Below are 11,985 nucleotides of genomic sequence, written 5' to 3'. Positions count from 1 at the left end.
CGGGGCCGCCGGCGGCCCCCCCCCCCCCCCGCACTCGCGGGCGCGCGGCCGGGCTTTGCTCCGAGCGCCCGGGGACGTCGGCAGCGAGCCGCGGACTGTTCTTCTCTCTCCTAGAAACGGGCAGATTCGCGGGTTTGTAATCGAGCGCCTCTGGGGGCTCTGCCTCCCCAGGCCGACGGGTGACGGAGGCTCAGAGCCGCCGGCCCGGGCGGGACGAGGCCCCCCCCCCCCCCGCGCTCCCCGGGACGCTCCGGGTCTGCCGAGCCGGGACAGCGCCGCCTCGCCCAGGGCGCGGCCGGCCCCCTCCGCCCGCAGCCGGGCTAACTTTAGGCGGCCGCCCCGCCGCAGGATCGCAGGGAACGCGGCGGCCACGTCCCCGCCGCGAGCCGCCGCCCGCTCCCGGGGCGGCATCTTGGGTTCTGCAGGACGTGTAATTTGTACGGGAGGCACCCGCGATTACAGGGGGCGCAAAGCCGAGCTCGGTCAAAGTCTGCAAGCGGAGGGCGTGGGCAGGGAGGGGACGTAACGGCGCGGCCTTCACAAACATGTACTTAGGGGCTGCCTGAGGTTGGGTTTTTGTCTTGCTTTTTAATTAACGACGTCTAAAAAAAGACGGACACGAACCTCAAAAGAGCTGCAAAAAGCACGGCCTTCTGCTGCCTACGTGCGCGCGTGGTACACAGGCTGGATGAGGACCACTGAGACCCCCCGCCCCGGTGCCAGCTGCTCTGCGGAAAGCCACGTTGCCTAAGTGGTCAAGCCTCAGTCCTCAGACCTGTAACATTTCCCCATCTCTCCAAAATTCGGTTCCAGCTCCAACCGACCAGAGCACTGGTGCAGCCCAGCTGTTGGTATTTTGAGACCTCTCCTCATGGACTTTGCTTCCAGTTGTTAAAGGACACTAACCTTCAGGTAGTGATAACTGCCAGCGGTCACTGTCCGTATAAAAGAACCCTACTTATCAAGGAAATATTTTATCATCTATTTAGTTAGAGACATTTTGCCTTTTTGATGTAGAGCACACACTGTTTCTTCTGTACAGCATGGGTTTTGATGCTTTTCTTTTTGCATTAGCTCCCCCTTGGAGTTAAACCAGCTTCTATGAAGACAGAAGTCTGTACTCACAGTGATTTGTCAGTGGGTCTAAGGCAAGTGGGAAACTCAACAAGGGCAAATTCTCCCCTGCCTTCTGTTGCTTTCCTACTGAAAGGCACCAGGGCAAAGATCATTCCAGAAACATCACAGGCAGAGGAGTTTGGCAAGGGTGATCCAGTCTCCCAGTGATTTTCCACTGTTAAGAACTCTGGAGAGCAAGTGAGGACAGCATTCCCTGCACTGGGCTGACTTGGCTCCTGGCAACCCCTGAACAGACAGGCAACCCTCTCATGAGTACACAATTTCCCTGCAATGGGTGTAACATCCCCATGCTGCAGGAAATTCACTGATGTACACTTCTCTCCATGTTTGTCCTCCTGTTTTCTAACCCACAAGTAGATTGCATCAGCCCTTAAGTAACTGTAGGCTTACAAAATCCACGTATTTAGGCTTACAAAATCCACGTATTTGTGTCTGCCCCCCCAATTTCCCTCCTGTGACACACAAAAGTTAGCTTAGTCTTAGCCTTAGTTCAGTGGACGCCATGAAATCCATCCAGCCACCTGCTTCAGATAGGGTCCAACCCTTATTGCACTACGTATTTCGGGGAACCTCGGAGTAAATTTGGGGAACCTCAGAGTAAAACTAAAGCTTTCCTTTATTCACAGGGGGGAGACCACCTCTACAGCTGTCTTTAAGGCACGTGGACAAGGAACCTTCAATTGCAGCTAGTCACCTTGTGCCATCTTCTCAATACAGTATTATCTTACACATTATTTCTAACAATATACTTTTGGTGGCCAAATTATATATATATTTTTCTGATACCCAGCATACAATAACAAAATCCCCACCCTCAAAAAACAAACAAAAAAACCAACAAACTGTACACTCCTTTTGTTTCATTTCACTACTTGGGGTGACCTTCCCATGCATCTATTTCTGCAGTCTCCCACAACGCAGCAGTTGGGACACTGGACACAAAGTGGCCAGCTTCACTCAGTTCAAGGCTAATCCAGTCAAAACTCAGCTCTCCCAAGGTTTCTCCAACTTGGGCTTCAGTTTTGTGCTTCGTAATGATAAGAATCAAGACAGACAGAAAAGACAGAGACAGAAAGACAGACTCCCCAGAGTGGCTAGGTTCACCCAGCAATAGACAGGAACCCCCAAATTTCTGTTTTGTAAATGTTTGTTTTTATGAAAATGAATTATTAAATGGGGTAAGACAGTCATGCTCTGTAGCACTCCAGGCACCTTACTTGTACTCGTGTGGTCAGGGGAAAGGGTACGACTCCAATTTCTTTTTAAAGAAAATTTTATCAAATATCTAACTTAAATCCTGGGCAAGTTCTTTATCCTCTGGCTTACAGACCACAAGGCGATTTATAATTCCCCTCCACCCTGGGAAATATGGATTCCCCCTCCCCAACAGGACTGCCACCTAGTTCTGACAAACTGAAAGAACCCCCCTGAGATAACTTGTTCACCAAAAGCTCCTGTCTCTCTAGTTAAGCATCTTGAGGGAGAAGCCTTATATTAAAAATTATAGTTAAGAAAGCATTTACAAGGCTAATTACCACTAAGGATTCATGTAACAAACAGCTATGATATAAAATCACTACAAGGGATTAAAAGAAGCCAAACTGGAATTATGCAGCTCTATATAAAACAGATTACTTCCTATGTTTGGGTCCATACAACATATAGAAGTCAGGGAACATAGGCAACAAGATAGGGCTTTTATAAGGTGGGCTGACTTAAGAGTACTTAGTGGCCCTAATTAGGAAAATTCATTTTAAATAATGTGAAAATTTGGGGGATCTGAGACATTAGGAGTTAATTGGAAACCAGCTTCAAAATTGGAGAAAAATTCCTAATTCAGTAAATTACTTCATGCAAAGATTCCAACATTGTTATGACTAGAGGAGCATGCTGCTGACTTCCTTCATCTACTTCATTTGCTTCTTTGAGTAGCTGTCAGTGATCTGCTTCGCTGCCATCTCGTGGCTAATCCTCCACAAAATGTTCCTCCTGCAGTTCTCAACAGGAAGGCCACAGACTAAATTCCAGCCTTCTGGTGAACAATTTCTCTGTGGGATGGGAAAAATCATAAGATCACAGAACATTCTGAGTTGGAAGGGCCCCATGAGGATTACTGACTCCAACCGACTCCACACAGAACCTAAGAGTTAAACCAAGTATCTAAGAGACTGGTCCAAATGCTTCTTGCACACCAACAGGTTTGGGGCCACAACCACTTCTCTGGGGAGCTTGTTACACTGCCTGACCACCCATTCAATGAAGAACTTTTTCCTAATATCCAACCTGAACTTCCCATGACACCGCTTTAAGTCATTCCCTTGCGTCCTCTCACCGGTCAAGAGATGAGCACCTCCCTTTCTACTCTTCAGGATGAAGTTGCAGACAGCAATGAAGTCAACCCTCAGTCTTCTCTTTTTTAAGCTGAACAAACCAAGCATTCCTCATAAGTCATGTCCTCTAGTCCTTTCACCGTCCTCGTTGCCCTCCTTTGGAAGCATTCTAGTATTTGCATATCCTTCTTATATTGTGGAGCCCCAAACTGCACACAGTACTCAAGGTGAGTCAGCACCAATGTCGAGTATAGTAGGTCTGTGACGTCTTTTGATCAGTTAGCAGTACTGTGCTTGATGCACCCCAGGATATGGTGGACCCTTTTGGCCACCAGGGAACACTGTCAATTCATATTGAGCTTACCATCAACCAACCCTCCCAGAGCACTTTCTGAAGGGCTGCACTCCAGCCGTTTGTCCCCCAGACTACACGTACCACTAGCAATACACTGTCCCAGGTGCAGAATTTGGTATTTGCTCGTTAAATTTCATACAGTTGGTGATTGCCCAGTGCTCTAACCTATCAAGATCTCTCTGTAAGGCCTCTCTGCCCTTAAGGCAATCAAGGGCTCCTCCAAATTTACTATCATCTGCAAACTTACTAAGCCCAGGTCGTTGATAAAAACAATGAAGAGAAATGGCCCTAAAATTAAGCCCTGGGGAACACCACTAATGGCTAGCTGCCAGCCTAATGTTACCCCATTTACTATAACTTTTTGGGCATGACCCTTCAGCCATATGTTCACCCACAGTATTGTGTGTACATATCTAGCTGTAGGCTGGACATTTTGTTCAGGATACTGTGAGAGACAGTATCAAAAGCTCTGCTAAAATAATAAAATAAAAATAATAAAATAAATATAAAATAATAAAATCAAACATATCCACTGCCTTCCCTTTGTCTACCAGACAGTCTAAAAACAGGTGAAGAAGGCATTAAATATCCCTGCTTTAACTTCACCCGTTAGCATAACAGACTTATGTTCTCTTTAGTCCTTCTATAACCGTTAACATACTTAAAAAAAAACACCTTTGTTATCTGCCACAGTACTGGCCAGCTTTGACTCCAATTGATCTTTGGCTGTAAGAGTTTTCTCCCTACAGTGGCAATTGGCATCTCTCTAGTCCCTTGGTGTAGCCTGACCTTGTTTCCTAAGTCAATATATATTCTTTTTCTACCTAAGTTTCAGGAGACCTCTGTTCAGCCAAACCTGCCTTCTGCCTTGCTGGCTTGACTTCCAACACACAGGAATTGCTTGCTCCTTCACTCTTAAAAGATGTCTCTTAAAAAGTAACCAGTATTTATGGACCCCAACACCCTCAAAAGCAGATTTCCAGGGTACCTTACTATTTTCTTGAGCAGCCTGAAGTCTGCTCTCTCAAAATCCATGGCAGTAGCTCTGCTGACAGCTTTTTATCACAAAGGATTTTAAACTCAACCATTTCATGATCGCTGTGGCCAAGACAGCCACCATCATCACTTCACACACAAGACCATCTTTATTTACGAACAACAGATCTGGGAGAACATCCTTCCTAGTCAGCTCCTTTAGTACCTATATATATATATTAAAAAAAAAGGTTATTTCATGTTTCTGGAATTTCCTGGACCTGTTTGTGTCTGCTGTATGATAGTCCCAGTTAACACCGGGGAAGCTGAAGTTGTCCGTAAGGACAAGGGCAATTGATCTAGAGATTTCCCTTAATTCCTTATAGAATAATACATCGGTGTCATCACTCGGGCTTGGTGATCTGTAGTACGCTCCCACAACGACATCCACATTAGCTTTTCTTCCAATCCTTACCCAGAGGCTTTCAACCACATCATTCCTAAGTGCGAGTGCTGCACAGTCCAACCCCTCCTTCACATGCAATGCTACCCCTCCACCTCACCTGCTCTGGCTCTCTCCTGAAGGGCCTGTAAGTGCCCATCACAATTCTCCAGTCACAGGACTCTTCCCACCGAGTCTCACTTAGCCAATGGTGTTGTACCTCCGCAACTGAGACAAAGGTTCGAGTTCCTCTTGTTTATTTCTCAAACAGCGTGCCTCGGTCTATAAACATTTCAAATGCACTGCAGTGTACTCAGTACCTCGTGGAGCAGAGTGAAAGCCCTCACCAGCACACCATCCCTCAAACATTATCCTGCTGTTACACACCTGATCACTAAAAAGCCTGATATTATCCTTTTCCCCTTTTGAACCTATGATAGAAACGTGAGGTACCATGAGTTACATTAACTTAAACATCTGAATTTATCTTCTGTGACAATCTAACATGATTTGCCTTTTTTTTTTTTAAACAGGAGGCAGAGTGGATGGATTACTGTACACAATGAAAATGTCTAAAAGGAATAAATGAAAATCTGAGACGCTGTGTAACAGAATACAGTTGTCTTCCAGTAATAACAAAAAGCTTACATTTTCAGACAACACTTCAGCCAAGTATTTTCCTATGAACTAACAACCTTAAACTAGCAAACGTATGATTTCTAAAAGAATCAGAGAATGGTTTATGTTGGAAGCGACCTTAAAGCTTATCCAATTTCAACCCCCTTGCCATGGGCAGAAACACTTTCCAACAGACCAAACTGCCCAAAGCCCCATCCAACTTGTCCTTCGATGCTTCCAGGGATGGGGCATCCACAGCTTCTCTGGGCAGCCTGTTCCGGTGCCTCACCATCCTCTGAGTAAAGAATTTCCTTGTAATATCTAATGTAAATCTACCCTCTTTTAGTTTAAAACCACTACCCCTTGTCCTGTCACTATACTCCCTAATAAAGAGTCCCTCTCTGGCTTTCTTGTAGAACACCACTCAGGGGGTCTAAGCTCTATGTACACTAGTATATTCTGACACACTCAAGTTTCCTTGGTAGTGGCTGATGAATACTTTTTCCATTACAGACCTGCAACTAGAATGGACAGGTATCTACCAGACTTCCTTAACACCTTCTTCCCTCAGTGCACTGGTTCTCTTTCTACCCCCGGGAATGAGGTCATCTTTCAACTAATATCAAATTCAACCTCTCCGCTGACATACAATAAATTTTATTTTAGCACCCTGCAGGAACTGCTCTGTGAAAGGGAGGTGTAGAATACCTGTTGAAATCACAGATGTTACAGAAGAACCTGAGCAGTTACCAAACTAGAGTTTGAATAGGACACAGGCATTATTTTAAGTGTCATAAGACCTTCAGACTATTAAGGATATCTAAGGTTGAACAGCAAGCTGATACCTTCATGCTTCAGCTGACTTGGAAGGTATAATTTTTCAGTCTAATTTTGTTTATCATTTTTCTGAGACCTCTCCAACAGAAACACAGGCTATGTTCTTTTCCTTGTTTAGCTTAAGTGATCAGAAACACATTGTGAGATGAGTAAGACTTCTGAGCTGCTATTTTTCCTGTTCACGTTTTGTTTTTTTTTTTTTTTTTTTGCCAGTATATAGTACCTTCAGTATAACCACAAAGGGGCTGACTGCTCATCTCCTTTATTGCAATATACTCTATCCACTATCTGAAAAAACCTTACGGAGGAAATTATGCAGAAAATCAAAAAAGAACTGAAAGGGGAAACGGTGATCCTGCGGTTATGGCAGTAGTCTGGATCAGAAATAACTCAGAATTCTGTCACCAGCTGTCACTTGCTTACATAATGTCAGTGTCTCAGTTCTACATCTGCAAAACATGGATATTTATTTACTCATCTGACAGTAATATACTAAATTTAATCACACAGGCTGCTCAAGTAGACACAATAGTAAGCACCACTGGAAACCCTTAAATAAGTTATCTTCTACAACAGTTCTCTTTGAATAAACTTACTAGTTTCATCAAAGCTTATGGACAAAGTTGTATTCCCAGTAAAGGAATTAAGAAATTCTCACTTAGTGCAGGAGAGAGGCTGAAGAGTTTTAAGCATGGAGATGAAAGCACGCTAGTGCTTTTATATCGAAAGCAAGCAAAGAGCACTTCAGTTCATTGCCGTGCACTGAGTTTTCCTTCAGGAAAAAAGGCAGGCTGAATTCCTGTTTGAAAGCAAAACTGGAAGCTACTTTGTAATATGCTGTCTCAGTTTTTCATTTTGCAAGCTCTCTGATGTGCCAACGCACAGCTACAGAATTATTTTGCAGCTCACAGTTCACAGACATGAACACGTCACATAGTTTTAACTCACATATCCCACTCAAATGTGCAGCACACAGTAACAGCACACATGAAAGACCGAAAAAGATCAAGCTACTGCGGGCACTATCAGCTACCCCTTGATTATTACTCAGACTGTAAGGCAAAGCAGCATGGAGGCAATATGAAAATGAAATTGCAAAATTAAGTGTGTAAACAGAAACAGCACTTATAACATTCAGTTTTGTTCAGGTCACACAAGCAAGAAGTCTAGTATAACCAATACCCATCCTTACTGTTTTTTTCAGTTCAAGGTTGCTGAGGGCAGGATTGTCAGTAATTTGGCTACTTGGTGTATATGCTGTAGCTTTCTCCTGATTTGTTCTCCTGACTTCAATGACCCTTTAGGAAACCAGACACCTAGTTCAAGAAAATTTAGATGTGTAGTTTATTGAAAAAACATCCTCTACTGATCAGTGTCAGTGTTATTACAAATTTTATCTTTGTGCAAAATCAGAATTAAAAAAGAAAACCAAACCAAAACAAAAACAGGGAACCATGCTATTGCTGTATAGGTTGACTAAAAATAAAAAGTAACATTGTTCAGAGTTCTCTAAGCAAAAGATAATAATTAACATTAATAGATCACTTCCACAGGGGACTTCTGGTCTGCTACCACACTCTGCCCAGGAGTTTTTGGCAGGTTTTTCAGGGAAGGGAATTCAAACAAAATAAACAAAAGCAGTATTTCCTTGTTGGCGGAAACTTTACATAATTTCTCAGTTTCAAATGTGTTTGAACTGCATATTATAAGGCTCTTTTGCCACGGTACATGGTGAAGAGCCGCAGATCGTGAAAAATGGCATAAGAATTAGAAATGCAACCACATATCACACAAACCCATTTTCATGCTAAATTAAAGGTATCAGCAAGACATGGATGAAAGAAATAATTAGCAATATAATGAAGTAAGAGACTGTATACTTTTAGACCAACTGGTGTTCTCAGGGAGCTTCATTTGACTACAGTATTTGTGTAACATAAATTCTCAGTACAGAGAGGCCTACATTACTATTTGTATGTACACAGGCCATGACTCAGTACAAAGACAGCTATTCCCAGTATTCAAAGAAATTTCACCAGAAGGTATTTGCTAATTCCAATCTGCAAAGGCAGCAACAGACCAAGAAAATATGAGGATTTACTTGCAAAAATACAGAGAGAGATGAATTTTTAAAATGGAAAAAAAAAGCCAAAAAAATCCCTCTCAAATCTTTATCCTCATTTAAATAGGCACAGCTAACAACACAGAAGAATGCAACTCTGTCTGAAAAAGCACTGGTTACTTCCGAAAGCAGAGGGTACCCCTTGCAATCCACAACAAACTTTCTTAAGCACCAGGATAAATTTGAATAGGTTAACTCGGTCTGAAATTATACTGGAGAATTGGGAAATAATTATGAAAATAATGCAATTCTCATTTCTTATTCAGAATTATATTAAAAGCTTAAAAACTGCAAAATTATCCTGTTGCTACCAGGATGAAAGTCTTTATTAAGAACATCTAGGAACCTTAAGACTTTTTTCTAGTGTCTATAAGGAAACAGAAGTGCTTGCCTTCTTTTTGAACTTCTCCTTACATAAGGGTGGATTTTATTTTTTTCTGCCATGTCTTCAATACACATATAATATACCGTACAACTTTTTTTCAGCACTTTCAATGGGCTTAAATCCAAAAATTAAATAATTTATACCTTCCAAGGCCTGCCAAACACTACTACTTATTAGTATCAGATTACTTCAAAACTGCCTTCTATTTCTGTCTGCTAAAACAGTGAAAGTTGGATTAAGTCCAGTTTTGAACACCCCTAAATCTTCAAAGAAAATTACTGCGTTTCATCCACATGCACACAAACTCTGGGAAATAGTGCATAATATCTAAAATTACTCAGCAAAATATCTAGTGCCAGTCTCACTTTCTTTAACACAAATATAATCCTTTAAAGACACGTGGCTATTGGTTATATCAAGTACACATACCTCCGTTCTATGCTTTTCTAACCAAGATGCACAAGATCACATCCAGGCTTGAACTTTACATGAGTCTTCTGCTCAGCAATAAAAATTACACCAAACAAAAGAATAAAAAATTATATACCCATTAAAGAAAAAGAAAGAGAGCGATGAGACTGTAAGGACAGAGGTCTGAAGAACTTTCATACTCACTCCTGAAAAACAGTAGAGCTCAATGTTCAGAAGCGGGAAAACTATAAGAATAAAGTCACGTTCTCCAATAAGGATCACTCCTATCTTAATCACAGTTTAGTACATAATGGGCTGGAAAAACTGTCGGTTCATTTCTGCATGAAAATGGGCAAACTGTTTATTTAATATACCTCCATCATCTCTCAGAGGTGCCACATCTCCCCAGTTTTAAGACCAAAACCAACTTTAAGAAAAGAAACTTGATCCAACTTCTAATTTACAAGTGAGATGCTCCTCATTGGTGGGTGTAAATAAATCGTGGAGACATATATTACTGTTTGTTTCAATACTGTTAATTAAATGAAATATGAAACCATAAAATAACCATTTAAACATTTTACAACCCTGAGCTCAGTTCCTAAGAGTACAAATTTGACATTATTTAGTGTTCTTAAGTGCCTCATTTGCACACTGCGTACTGTTTTTATCATTTTCTCAAAGGCCTACATACTGCACAAGTAATAATCAGACCAAAAGTGTCACTGCAACACTATCTTTGTAAGCACAGAAACAGCTCTGCACAACAGTCTCTCTCTAAAACTCCTAACAAAATGGTACTCAGTCCCACTGACGGTGACACCACTGCGTACATTATAATGCAAAGAAACAGGCAACAAATCAAACAAATTACAAAAATACTACTCTTTTCAGCTCAGAGGTGAACTTGGTCTTTCACTTATTTGGCTAAAACAGACTAAATCTGTCAACGGGAAGCACTATCTTTTAAACTGCATGCTTGTGAGTTTTACCTTCTCCTCTCCAATAAACTGAAAATTGCTATTAACATGCTCAAGAGATGCAACCGGGCATAGACAAAAACATCCAGATGGACTGCACTGTTAAGATATGAACTAATCTCCCAGTGAACAGAGCCTGAATTCAGCTTAAAGCACTCTTTCAAAAGCCCGTAATTAAAGATGTAGTTGTCACCCATACAAGGTGGGTGACGGTGCTTTTGATGTGCAACAGCAATACAAATTAGGTCATCTAAGAAGCATCTTAGCTGTGTAAAAAGGAGAGTCAATAATTCAGACAGGCATGACAATACAAAACAGGTAATCACCACACTTTTATCCAAAAAGCTAAATTTATCTTAGATAACACACTGATTAAACAACCTCGCACAGCCTATGCCTTTATTAAGGATAAGGCACTGTCCAAAGGACTAGTGGTTTAAATTGCTCTAGAAAAGATACTGCCCTTTAAACTGCTCATCTTGGAATGCCTATCTCCCAATGATAGCGTTAATTCTGGTGAATTCTCCTTCTTAAAAATCTCATTTTAAAGATTTAGTAAAACTTTGCTTTAGGCGGTAGGATGCTTTGGAAAAAATAGAGATGTTAGTCCCACTTTCCAGAAATATTCAGACCAAACCCAAAGTTTGTGTAATTTGTCTTTGCTCCTCTTGAGGGAAGCATTTCAGCAACACAAACCAATCCCTTAATTTAACAAACCAACCCCTTAATGTACTAACTATAGTAAAGCTAATATAAAACATTATTGTTAGCTTATCAACATATGCAAGAAGTAGTAAATGCACTTGAATACATTCCTTAGCGTTGCACAAACCCTGTAGGTGTGCATACTTAGGCAAATTTAAGCAGAAGTGAAATGCCACAGCAAATCTCAACCTTTAATTTTGTGTCTTCTGTAACATCTATTTCCCTTTTTCTCTAAATATATGTACTTTATAAACTACCAGATTGTAACACTTTTAGACCAGTCTATGAGCTTTCAGTATGTTTGTCACAGATGCCTAGTTAAACAGGTTAAACAGTTTAATCTTCTTCCACAGAAAGAATTCCTAAGTACCTAAGTCTTGGAAGGAAAAAATTATAAAGTGTATCATTGCTATGAACTAAAGAGAGAAAAAAGCAAACAAAAACCCCAAGAAAGAAACAAAGAAAGAAAAACCTGCCCCAGATCTTGGAATTCTGAATAGCAGCCTAATACTGTAAATTTATTGAGAAGAAAACCATTTTGCAAAAACGGAATACAACTGATTTACCAAGAGGTTTGGTGGTGGTTTTTTTTAGCATTTAAAAATCATTTAATAATGGGCCTGACCACAAAATAGTGGAACAACAGAAAATATAGGTTGCAAATGTGACATGGAATGCATAGAACCCC

At 41.4% G+C, this 11,985-nt stretch overlaps 1 long non-coding RNA gene across 1 annotated transcript; it reads left to right on the top strand.

Annotated features, from left to right (window-relative positions):
• Window positions 1-30: 30 nt before the first annotated feature.
• On the top strand, window positions 31-6,280 carry LOC310885724. Its single transcript, XR_014574946.1, has 2 exons — window positions 31-3,694; window positions 5,773-6,280. It is a non-coding gene; the product is annotated as an uncharacterized lncRNA (long non-coding RNA).
• Window positions 6,281-11,985: the final 5,705 nt, after the last annotated feature.

Source organism: Anser anser, assembly GCF_964211835.1.
Source record: "Anser anser genome assembly, chromosome: 23".
Taxonomy (NCBI): domain Eukaryota; kingdom Metazoa; phylum Chordata; class Aves; order Anseriformes; family Anatidae; genus Anser; species Anser anser.
Note: the sequence above shows the minus strand (reverse complement) of the source record. Positions and strands in the feature narration are given on the sequence as shown.